The sequence below is a fragment of the Budorcas taxicolor genome, chromosome 11 (assembly GCF_023091745.1).
Source record: "Budorcas taxicolor isolate Tak-1 chromosome 11, Takin1.1, whole genome shotgun sequence".
NCBI classification, from domain to species: domain Eukaryota; kingdom Metazoa; phylum Chordata; class Mammalia; order Artiodactyla; family Bovidae; genus Budorcas; species Budorcas taxicolor.
In genome coordinates, this window is record NC_068920.1 from 48580616 (window position 1) to 48589700 (window position 9085).

Consider the following 9085-nt stretch of genomic DNA (forward strand, 5'->3'; position numbering starts at 1 on the left):
AATAATAGCTAACATTTAGTCAGCCCTTATGGCACGCCAGGTACTGGTCTCTCTGTGTAATTTTTGTGGTTCATCAGATCTGAGGCTCCATCAGTCTTCAGATATGCCATGTATGATGTACCACTGAAGAATACTGCCAATTAATCCATGACATGCCGTTGATTTTAAGATTCACTTGGCGCTCAGAAATGTTAAAACGGGAATGTTAGAATCAATGAAATGCAGTAGCCGATTCTCGGTTGTCATCCTTGCCTTACAGCCTTACCGAGGAACAGAGAAGCTGGGTAAACCTGCCTGATGCCACAGAGCGACTATGCGGTGGAAATGGGATATGAACCCAGATTCAGGCTTCAAAACCTGGGCTCCTAACCACCACGCTGTATTGTGTCTGAGAAGTGGTTTCTGTCTATCCACCGGCGGGACAGAAGGAGGGACACCAAACACAAGAGGGAGAGTGGGTCCCCACCCTCTGCTCCCTCTTCCTCATCGCCCCCAGGGCCAGTGTTGATGCCCCTTCTAAAAGCTGCTCCCCCCTCTCCCTCCCAGCAGCTGGCACCCTGGTTCTGTCCTTCCTTGCCTCTCTCTTGCCCCTGCTTGGACTGCTGCAGTAGCCTCTTAGCTGTCACCGTCCTCCAGTCTTCCCCCCACCCCTCCACACGCCCAGACACAGACACTGAGACAGTCATCTTCTTAAAATGTGAATCTGGTCTTGTCTGTTCCAAAACCTTGGCGAGATCCAAATCCTAGCAAGCGATTCCTCACTCATTTAGCTGTTTCAGCACGTACCCTGCACCCGGCTCAGAGGATGGAAAGGTGAGCAACCCCCAGTGTGTTCCGCAGCCACGGCCTCACGGAGAAGTGAGACTCCTCAGTGGGCAGGTATGACTCAGTGTGAAAATGCTTCCAGGGGTGGGAGTGAAGTGCTGGGCTGGTGGGAGGGGCACCTGCTCTGGGGACTCAGCGACCCCTTCGTGGAGGTTGAGTGGGAATTCACCAGGCAAAGAACAGTGAGGGTTCCCAAGCAGAGGGAACAGCAGGCCCAGTGGGCCAGAGCTGACAGGGAGCTTGGAGCAGAGTATCAGTGGGGTGTGTCCCAGGTGCGTCTAGAGGGTCCGGCTTGGAGTGGCTGGGCAAGGCTGTCTCTAACTGCCAACGTCTTTCCTTTTCAGCCTCTGCTGCCTTCTCCTCCTCTGCCCACAGTATCTCTCTGCAGTAGGTACTTGATTCTCAGACAGGCATCTTCCTCTTCCCCCATCCTCATCAGCAAACTCCTTCCAGACCCTCCCTGGTGAGAATAACTGTGACCCTTGCTCTCTGGCCTCTTGAGCCAGGCAAAAGCCTGGAAAACTTATCTTGGGCTCAAAGTAGTGGAGGGAAGGGGGGATTTTGGAGAATTTTTAACAGAATTCAGCTGAGTAAAAGCCAAAGTTCTTACAAAAGACCCTGCACAGACTGGGTGACCTGCCCCCCCAGCCGTGAACCCCGTCTTCCACTGGCTCCTCTTTGCCAGCTCTGTTTCGGCTACCCCCGTCTCCTTGCCGGTCCTCAAACACGGCCCCCACCCTGCATCCCTGCCCCACGTCCTTTGCACTTGCTGTTTCTAGCACACCTTTCCCCTTCCTTGTTTGTACATCTTCATCTATATCAGATTTTGTTCAGATACCACCTCTCAGAGCAGTGGTACATCCTGATACACTATTTAAAATTGCAACTCGTATCATGCCCTGCCCTCCTTTTTCTCCGCAAGACTCACCATCTTCAAGAGCTTGTATGATTCACTTATTTGTTTACTGTCTGTCTTTTCCCACGAGAAGTGAGCTCCAGGAGGGCAAGGATTTGGGTCTGCCTGGTTCACACGGCGTCCCCAGCACTAGGAACAGTGCCTGGCACACAGTAGGTGTGCAAATAAGTAAATATTTGTTGGTTGAACCAATGAATTCTGAGTAGTGTCTGTGTGCCAGGTAGACTTGGCCCCGGCTGCCGTGGAGGCTGGACTGCTGCAGGAATGGGGTCTGGGCTTCTCCAAGGGTGCTGGCCAGGCTGGTTCTGGCGGGCAGTGGGACAGGTCCCTGACAGCAGGTGAGTCCTGGGTGAATCACGGCTAATGAGATGGTGAGGGCCACGCCAAGCTGCTTCCCACACGGCTGGCCGGCAGGTCACTACCTGTCGCCAGGAAGCTCCTCAATAAGGATTGAACAAGACTGTGGGCTGGGGTGGGAGGAAGTGCCCCCCCCACCCCCGACCTCGAGACCCCACCCATTCCTGAGGACTGAGTCGGCTCACCTGGGCTCCCCCCCCCAACCCCTCCAGGCCTTGGCGAGACACTGGTTTCTCAACTTTGGCTTTGAGATTTCCTTCCTAAAAGGAGTTTCGCTCGCTGCATCCCACGCCCCTCCCGGGTAGGGCCTGTTTGTCAGCTAAGTCTGTCTGGGTCATCCAGTCTGAGAGGGAAGGCGGTAGGGCCTGGAAAACCCCAGGACCGCCCCCCCTCTCCGGGCAGCCAGAGTTTATTGAGTAGGGGCATAGGATCCATGGGGCTTTTAAAACCCAACTGAATAGTGTGGCATGGTCTCCCTGACCGAATTCCACCAGGGTGCCTGCCTGAACCCAGGTGAGATGACTCCCTGCCCCAGGTCGGGGCACTGAGTTCCATGAGCCTTGGTTTCTTCATCTGCAGAGTGGGGCAAAGCCTTCTAGCCCATGGGTGGCCCGCAAGGCCAGCATGAGATCCTGGGTACCCAGAGCAAGGAATGCCGGTGGGTAGCCAGGCCTCTGCCCTGAAGCCCAGAAGATGCTCTCGACGCGGTGGATCTCTGGGGAGGATGCTGACCAGGCCGTCTCCCAGTGGCACCGAGTCTGGTTCCCTCCCACGTTTCCTCTTCAGTCGGGGCACTTGGTGTCCCTGCGGGCCCTCTGCCCAGAACCCAGAGAGCCCCTAGCTGGGTGGCCTCACCCCAGCCCTCTGTCTGGGTCTGAAATCCCCACCCTTATTTATTCATATCACAGTAACTTGTCTATTGCGTTCAATGAATATATTTGTTGGCCAGTCATCAGATGTCCAAGGGGCACTGCCCAGCTGCCAGGCAGAGTGCCCTGCCGGTGGATGCAGAGACGGTGAGGCCTGGCCCTGTCTCAAGGGTGCACAGTCTTAGTAAATACAGCAGCACAGCTCTCAGACACCCACATCCCTACGCAGGGCTCTGCAGGCACTCAGAGCAGGGAGTGGCTGGTGGGGTGAGGGGTGTTGGGCCGAGCTTCAGAGAGGAGCTGCAGCTTGAGCAGGGCTGTCCTTGGGCTTTGCTGACCTACATTTGTCATCTAATCCTCGCCACAGCCCTCTGATGCTGGCAGCACAGGTATCATCATACCCATTTTATGGATGACAAAACCAAGGTTCAAAGAGGTGAGGGGACTTGCCCAAGGCCTGTGTGATTATGAGTGGCAGGAGCTCATCTCAAGTCCAAGTTTTCCAGTCTCGGAGCAGGGTCTCCTGTGCCCCACCTCAAGTTCTCCTCCCTTATGTTCATCTGTACATAAGCACTGTACGGGCGCTTGGTATGGACCGGGTGCTGTCCACAAGCTGGCGACTTAAAAGTGGCAAGGTACAATCAAGGGGAGAAACCACACACGTACCCAGCTGCTGAAATCTTTCTGTCAGTTGTCCATTCAGGATTTCTCTGGTGGTCTGGGGGTTAAGATTCCATGCTTCCAGTGCAGAGAGCACGGGTTCAGTCCCTGGTTGGGGGAATTTCCCATGTCTTCCCACTTAAAAAAAAAAAAGTTGTCCATTCAACAGGTTCACAGAAAACCAGACAAAACAAAATGGGCAAAGAGGACCGTCCTCGTAGAGGCCTCGCTTCGGCAGGAAGGCAGACAGTCAGGCAAGTGAGCAGTGCCCTGAGGAGCGCCACACAGTGTGAGGGGACCGACACGGTGGCCGGGGAGGGGCTTTCCAGAATAGGGCATATTTGCCTGTGGTTGTCTCTGAAATGACATTTGAGCAGAGGAGGCCTGTGCATGGCTGAGGAAGTGTGGCTAGCTGAGGCAGAGGGAACAGCAGTGCAAAGGCCCTGTGGCAGGAGTATGCTGGGTTGTTCTGAGGAGCATCGGGCAGCTGAGCAGGTAAGGGAGGGAGTGGTGGGAAGCGAGGTCAGAGAGCTAATGGGAGTAGGGGAGGGACAGATCCTAAAGGCCTTGGAGGTCACAGTGAGGTCTTTGCTTTTAACCCTGAGTGAGATGGGAGCCACTGGAGGGTTTTGAGCTAAAGAGTGACCCAACTTGACTTAGGTTTGAAAAGGATCTCTCTGGCTGCTATGGAGACAGACTAACGCGGCAGGGACGGATGGGGACAGGGAGACTGAGGGGCTACCGAGACCATCCTGGCGGAGATGGGCCAGGTTGGTGGTGGTGAGGTGGGAAGAAGTGGTCATTTGTTTTTAGGTCAAGCTGTGCGGCATGTGGGATCTAGTTCCCTGACCAGTGACTGAACCCAGGCCCCACACACTGGGAGCTGCTGCTGCTGCTGCTGCTAAGTCGCTTCAGTCGTGTCCGACTCTGTGTGACCCCATAGACGGCAGCCCACCAGGCTCTCCGTCCCTGGGATTCTCCAGGCAAGAACACTGGAGTGGATTGCCATTTCCTTCTCCAATGCATGAAGGTGAAAAGAGAAAGTGAAGTCGCTCAGTCGTGTCTGACTCTTAGCGACCCCATGGACTGCAGCCCACCAGGCTCCTCCGTCCATGGGACTTACCAGGCAAGAGCACTGGAGTGGGGTGCCATTGCCTTCTCCACACTGGGAGCACAGTCTTAACTACTGGACCACCAAGGAAGTCCCAGAAGGGGTCATTTCTGATGTTCTGAAAGTAGTCCCACGCTGGCTCCAGGACAGGAGGGCATCTCTGCCCAGGCCAGGCCCCATCAGAGGTACCACACCCTCCACCGGAAGCATGGCATGGGGCATGGCACTGCCCAGGCAGCTGTGGAGGCTGGACAGTGCCAGGCCCTTCTTCCATCCCACCGTGTGGCCGCATGGGCCTCCTCATTTCATTTCAAACATTGTGAATTGGGCCCAGCAGCTATCATTCCCCTCCCACCCTGGGCCGGGCCACCAACCTGCACAATGTTTTTGGGGAGCACATGGTTCATATGTATCAAGAGTCTTAAAATTTTCATGCCCTTTGACCCAGCGAGTCCCTTTCTGGGAGGTTCCCCTGGAGAAGTCACCTGAAACGCTGGTCACGGTTACTGCATCAAGAGCTTCACCTGTGCACTTGTGCTGCCCTTAAATTCATGTTTCCTAAGGACGTTCACGTCAAAGGACAACACTCATGCTACAATATCAAGCGGATAGAATATTGTGCAGGAGACACCTGTACAAGGAAGGAAGCAGACGGCGACTACCTCTGAGTGACTGGAACTTCCATTGAAGAAGAAACTTCGCTTTCTTCTTTACACTTTTCTGCTTTGTATGGATGTTCGAAGATGGACATGCTTTGCCTTCATGATAATTAGATTTGAAAGCAGTATTAAAAAAAAGAAACAGAAAGGAAATGCGAGTTCCCAGAAGCTGAGGAAGCACAGCAGAGGCCAGGCCCGGAGCAGAGAACCAACTGACCCATCCCTTTCGGGGAAAGGCAGCAGCCACGTGGAGTGGAGCAAGCCTGGTGCCCCGCCAACCGGACAGCCGGCCGCTGGGCTCACTTCCTGCAGCGCGACTGCCCAGGGGCAGAGCTGAGAACGGTGGTGGGAGTGAGCACAGCCGGGTCCACTCCCCTTCCTACTGCCCAGGCCACGGGGATCTGTCCCCTCTCCTTGGCCCTGTAGCGCCTGGAGTTTGCCCCTTCGTCACCTCTGCCTCCATCACGTCTCACCAGAAGCCTGCTGCATTTATAACCTTGTGTCTCCCCTCAGTATGTACCCAGGGGTTCTCAAAATGTGGTCCCCATACCAGTGGCATCAGCACCCACCCAGGAACTTATTAGAAATACAGATTCACAGGCCCCAGACCCTCTGAATCTGACAATCTGGAAGGTGAAGCCCAGGAATCCATGTTTTAACAAGCCCTCCAGGGCTACAGTTTGAGAGTATGATACAGCCCTGCCGCGGTCCTTGGTTTACCTCAATTATGTCATCTTATACATTGCCATGATTTCCACTTAAGAGCTGGGACTCTGAGACCATATTTTATTTTTTTTTTTTTTGAGCACATACTTTTATTTCAACCTGTGTGCTCCACAGCTGCCTGGACTTCAGGCTCTCCTGTGGGGGTCCAGGTTGGCGCTGGGCGTTCATCGTGCCACGGATATGGGTTGAACCGGAGTTCGCACACTGTGGCATCAGAGCCCTGTCTGCTCAATCGGAAGGTCAAGACTGATTCCCCAGGAGACCCAGCGGGCCTGGCCCCCTGTAGGATGAGGGAGGCAGGCTCCCTCCGGTGATGACAGCCAGTGGCAGTCAGGATGGACACACGCTGCCGTGGAGGGGCGCAGCGCCACCTGCTGGCCAGAAGGACACCAGCAGCAATGCTGGCTGATTAATGCAGGGACCCACACACACGCACGCACACGGCTGATTAATGCAGGAACCCACACGCACGCACGCACACACTCAACAGGGACACCATGACAAGCAAGCACGTGTCTCCTCCCACTGCATGGGGGCGGACACATCCACACGTGGATGTCTGGGCCTGTGGGCATGTGGGGCTCTCTGCCACACGGCCTGGCAGATAGCACTGAATTCACTCATGCACTCATTTCTTCCTTTACCAAACGTTCTCTCAGATATGCCAAGCCCACAGTTTCTATCCCTGGCTGGGTGATGATCAAGAGACCAGGCAGTAACTAGGCGATGTAGGTAAGGGTCCCAGGAGAGATGCTCCCGGTGAGGTCGCAGAGGCAGCCCCTAACCCATCTAGACTGGAGTTGGGGGCAGGGACAACTTGCCCAAGAGATTCAGCCCCTGCTGGGTCAAAGCCTGTGAGCGGGAGATGGCTGGGTGAAGGAGGCAGAGGTCAAATAGAGCAAAGCACAGAGGAGGCGCTGGAGAGGAGAGTTGAGACCCTGGGCAGAGGGCCTTACACACGGGCGGCAGGGTCTGGACTTCGTCCCTGTAGGCAGTGGGGAGCCATGGAAAGCTTCCAGCAGGGGAATGGCCGGGCCAGATTCCGGCGCCATAGCTATTGACACGTCTGTACCAAAGCATAGCCCCTGAGGGTCTCTCAGTCCCTCCTAGGGCTGGGCGCCTTGCATGCGGTTTGTCCCTGGGTACTGCCCCTTCTTTCTGCAGCAGCAGTCCTCGGATGTGTCTGCGAAGGAGAGAGGTGCACCCCCGCCCCAGTCTCCAGAGAGAAGCTTGTGTCCACTCTAGAAATGAAGCAAACAGCAGCCACTGTTGAGGCAGGCAGCCCTATGTGCCCAGAAGATGCCCATTTTCCACTCACCAGGCCGCCCGAGACAGCTCAGAGGGTGAGAGCTCTTCTACAACATAGCTCCCTGTGCCCCCTCAGGGCCCCCCAGCTCCCCGTACTAGAGGGCCGGTGCCTCTCTGCACGGATGGTAGCTGGAAGGCTGCATCGTGCCGTGTGGAGAGCACATTTACAGTAGGGGACGCTGGCGCTCTGACACGAGCAGGGGTCTAGGGTAGAGGGCCGGAGGGAGGCCGGAAGGGGACCCCGGGGCGGCTGAGGCGAGCAGCGTGAGGACTCCCCAGAGAGGAGGTGGCAGGTGGAGCTGAAGAGAAAACCTTGGCGGCCTCCCAGTTCAGCTGGGCCACGGCTTTGTCAGTGGCCGGCTGTCCACCGGCCGGGCCCCTGGCCCCGGGCCTGCGGTTTTCCTCAGTAGAGCAGCGGCGGCAGCTTCCGAGAAACCCCACCAAGACTTTCCTGTTAGGGCAACTCCAAGTTCCTCTTCAGGAAGGGGAAGTGGGGGAGTTTCTCCTAAGGGCTTTCAGTTTCTTTCTAAGAAGCCGGAGTGTCCCAACCCCTCAGTGCAGAGCCAGGTGTTAAGGGAAGAGAGGTCCCACGTCAGGGGCTTTCCCATCTCAGGTCCACAGGTGGACATTCCAGAAGAGGAAAACCAGACCCGGGTTTTGCAGGCCGTTTCCCATACCCGCCTCCTTTCTTCCCCCTCAGGGCACATGCCCCCTGTGCCCCTCCCTGCCTCCACCAACACGGGGCGCGCGTGCACAGAATGTGGCCTGCCCTCCCTCGGGGACCCGCCAGGTGGAAATTTATTTCCTCAGCCCTCCCAGCCGACATCCTTAGAGCCCTGCTTCCTAGGGGCTCTGCTGGGCGACCCAACATCTGACCCAGACCAAGACCCAACAGCTGACTCCAGCTTCTTGCTGATGCTGGGCCACGGAAGACCTCCAAACTTCTTTGAGGACACACTGTGGGAGCCCCAAGAACTGAGAGCCTGCCTTTTTTTAAGAAGGTTTGGCTTGGTGGCAAAGCAGAAGTCCTGATGTGATTATAAACAAGAGCCACCATTGAGGCTAAGCACTTAGCATATGCTAGCATTTTACATGAATATCCTCCTGTAACCCCCACCCCAGGGGGCAATCCCATGACGAAGACTCCTGAAGTCAAGCAACCTGCTCATTCACCCAGCCCGCAAGCCCGTTCTTCCCAGTAGACTGCTTCTCAGAAAGGTGGGGAAGAAAGACTATCAGGCCCTCAAAGGAGCTGGCTGGGAAGGTGTGATCTCCAGTATCGCCGATCCTCAAAGCAAGCTCTGAGTGGTGACGAGCCAGCGATCTAGTTACCGCCGGCTTTGCAGCACAGCCACGGCTGGGGGGTCTCCCCAGGACATCACACACTCCTGTTGCCTCTTCTATTTTCCTCTTACAGGCATCGTGTTAGGGTTTCTGCTTTGCCAACACATGCGTTATGGGGACAGTGTGGGGATTCCCCCAGCCATGATGCTGTTCTGCTCAAAAACATTTGCCTAGAAGTCCACAACTGTGTGACTCACGCTGTTGAGGTGTCAAGAAAACTCACAGCTGCAGGGCGGAGGGGCCGGACCCAAACGGAAGGGGGCACTCAGAGGGTGAGCAGTTCGGCAAATAAAAATGCAGGACACCCACT

General features: G+C 55.8%; 1 long non-coding RNA gene across 1 annotated transcript; it reads left to right on the plus strand.

Annotated features, from left to right (window-relative positions):
• Positions 1-275: 275 nt before the first annotated feature.
• LOC128056635 (uncharacterized) lies at positions 276-2079 on the plus strand. Its single transcript, XR_008200172.1, has 3 exons — positions 276-879; positions 1170-1288; positions 1966-2079. It is a non-coding gene; the product is annotated as an uncharacterized LOC128056635 (long non-coding RNA).
• The last annotated feature ends 7006 nt before the right edge of the window (positions 2080-9085 follow it).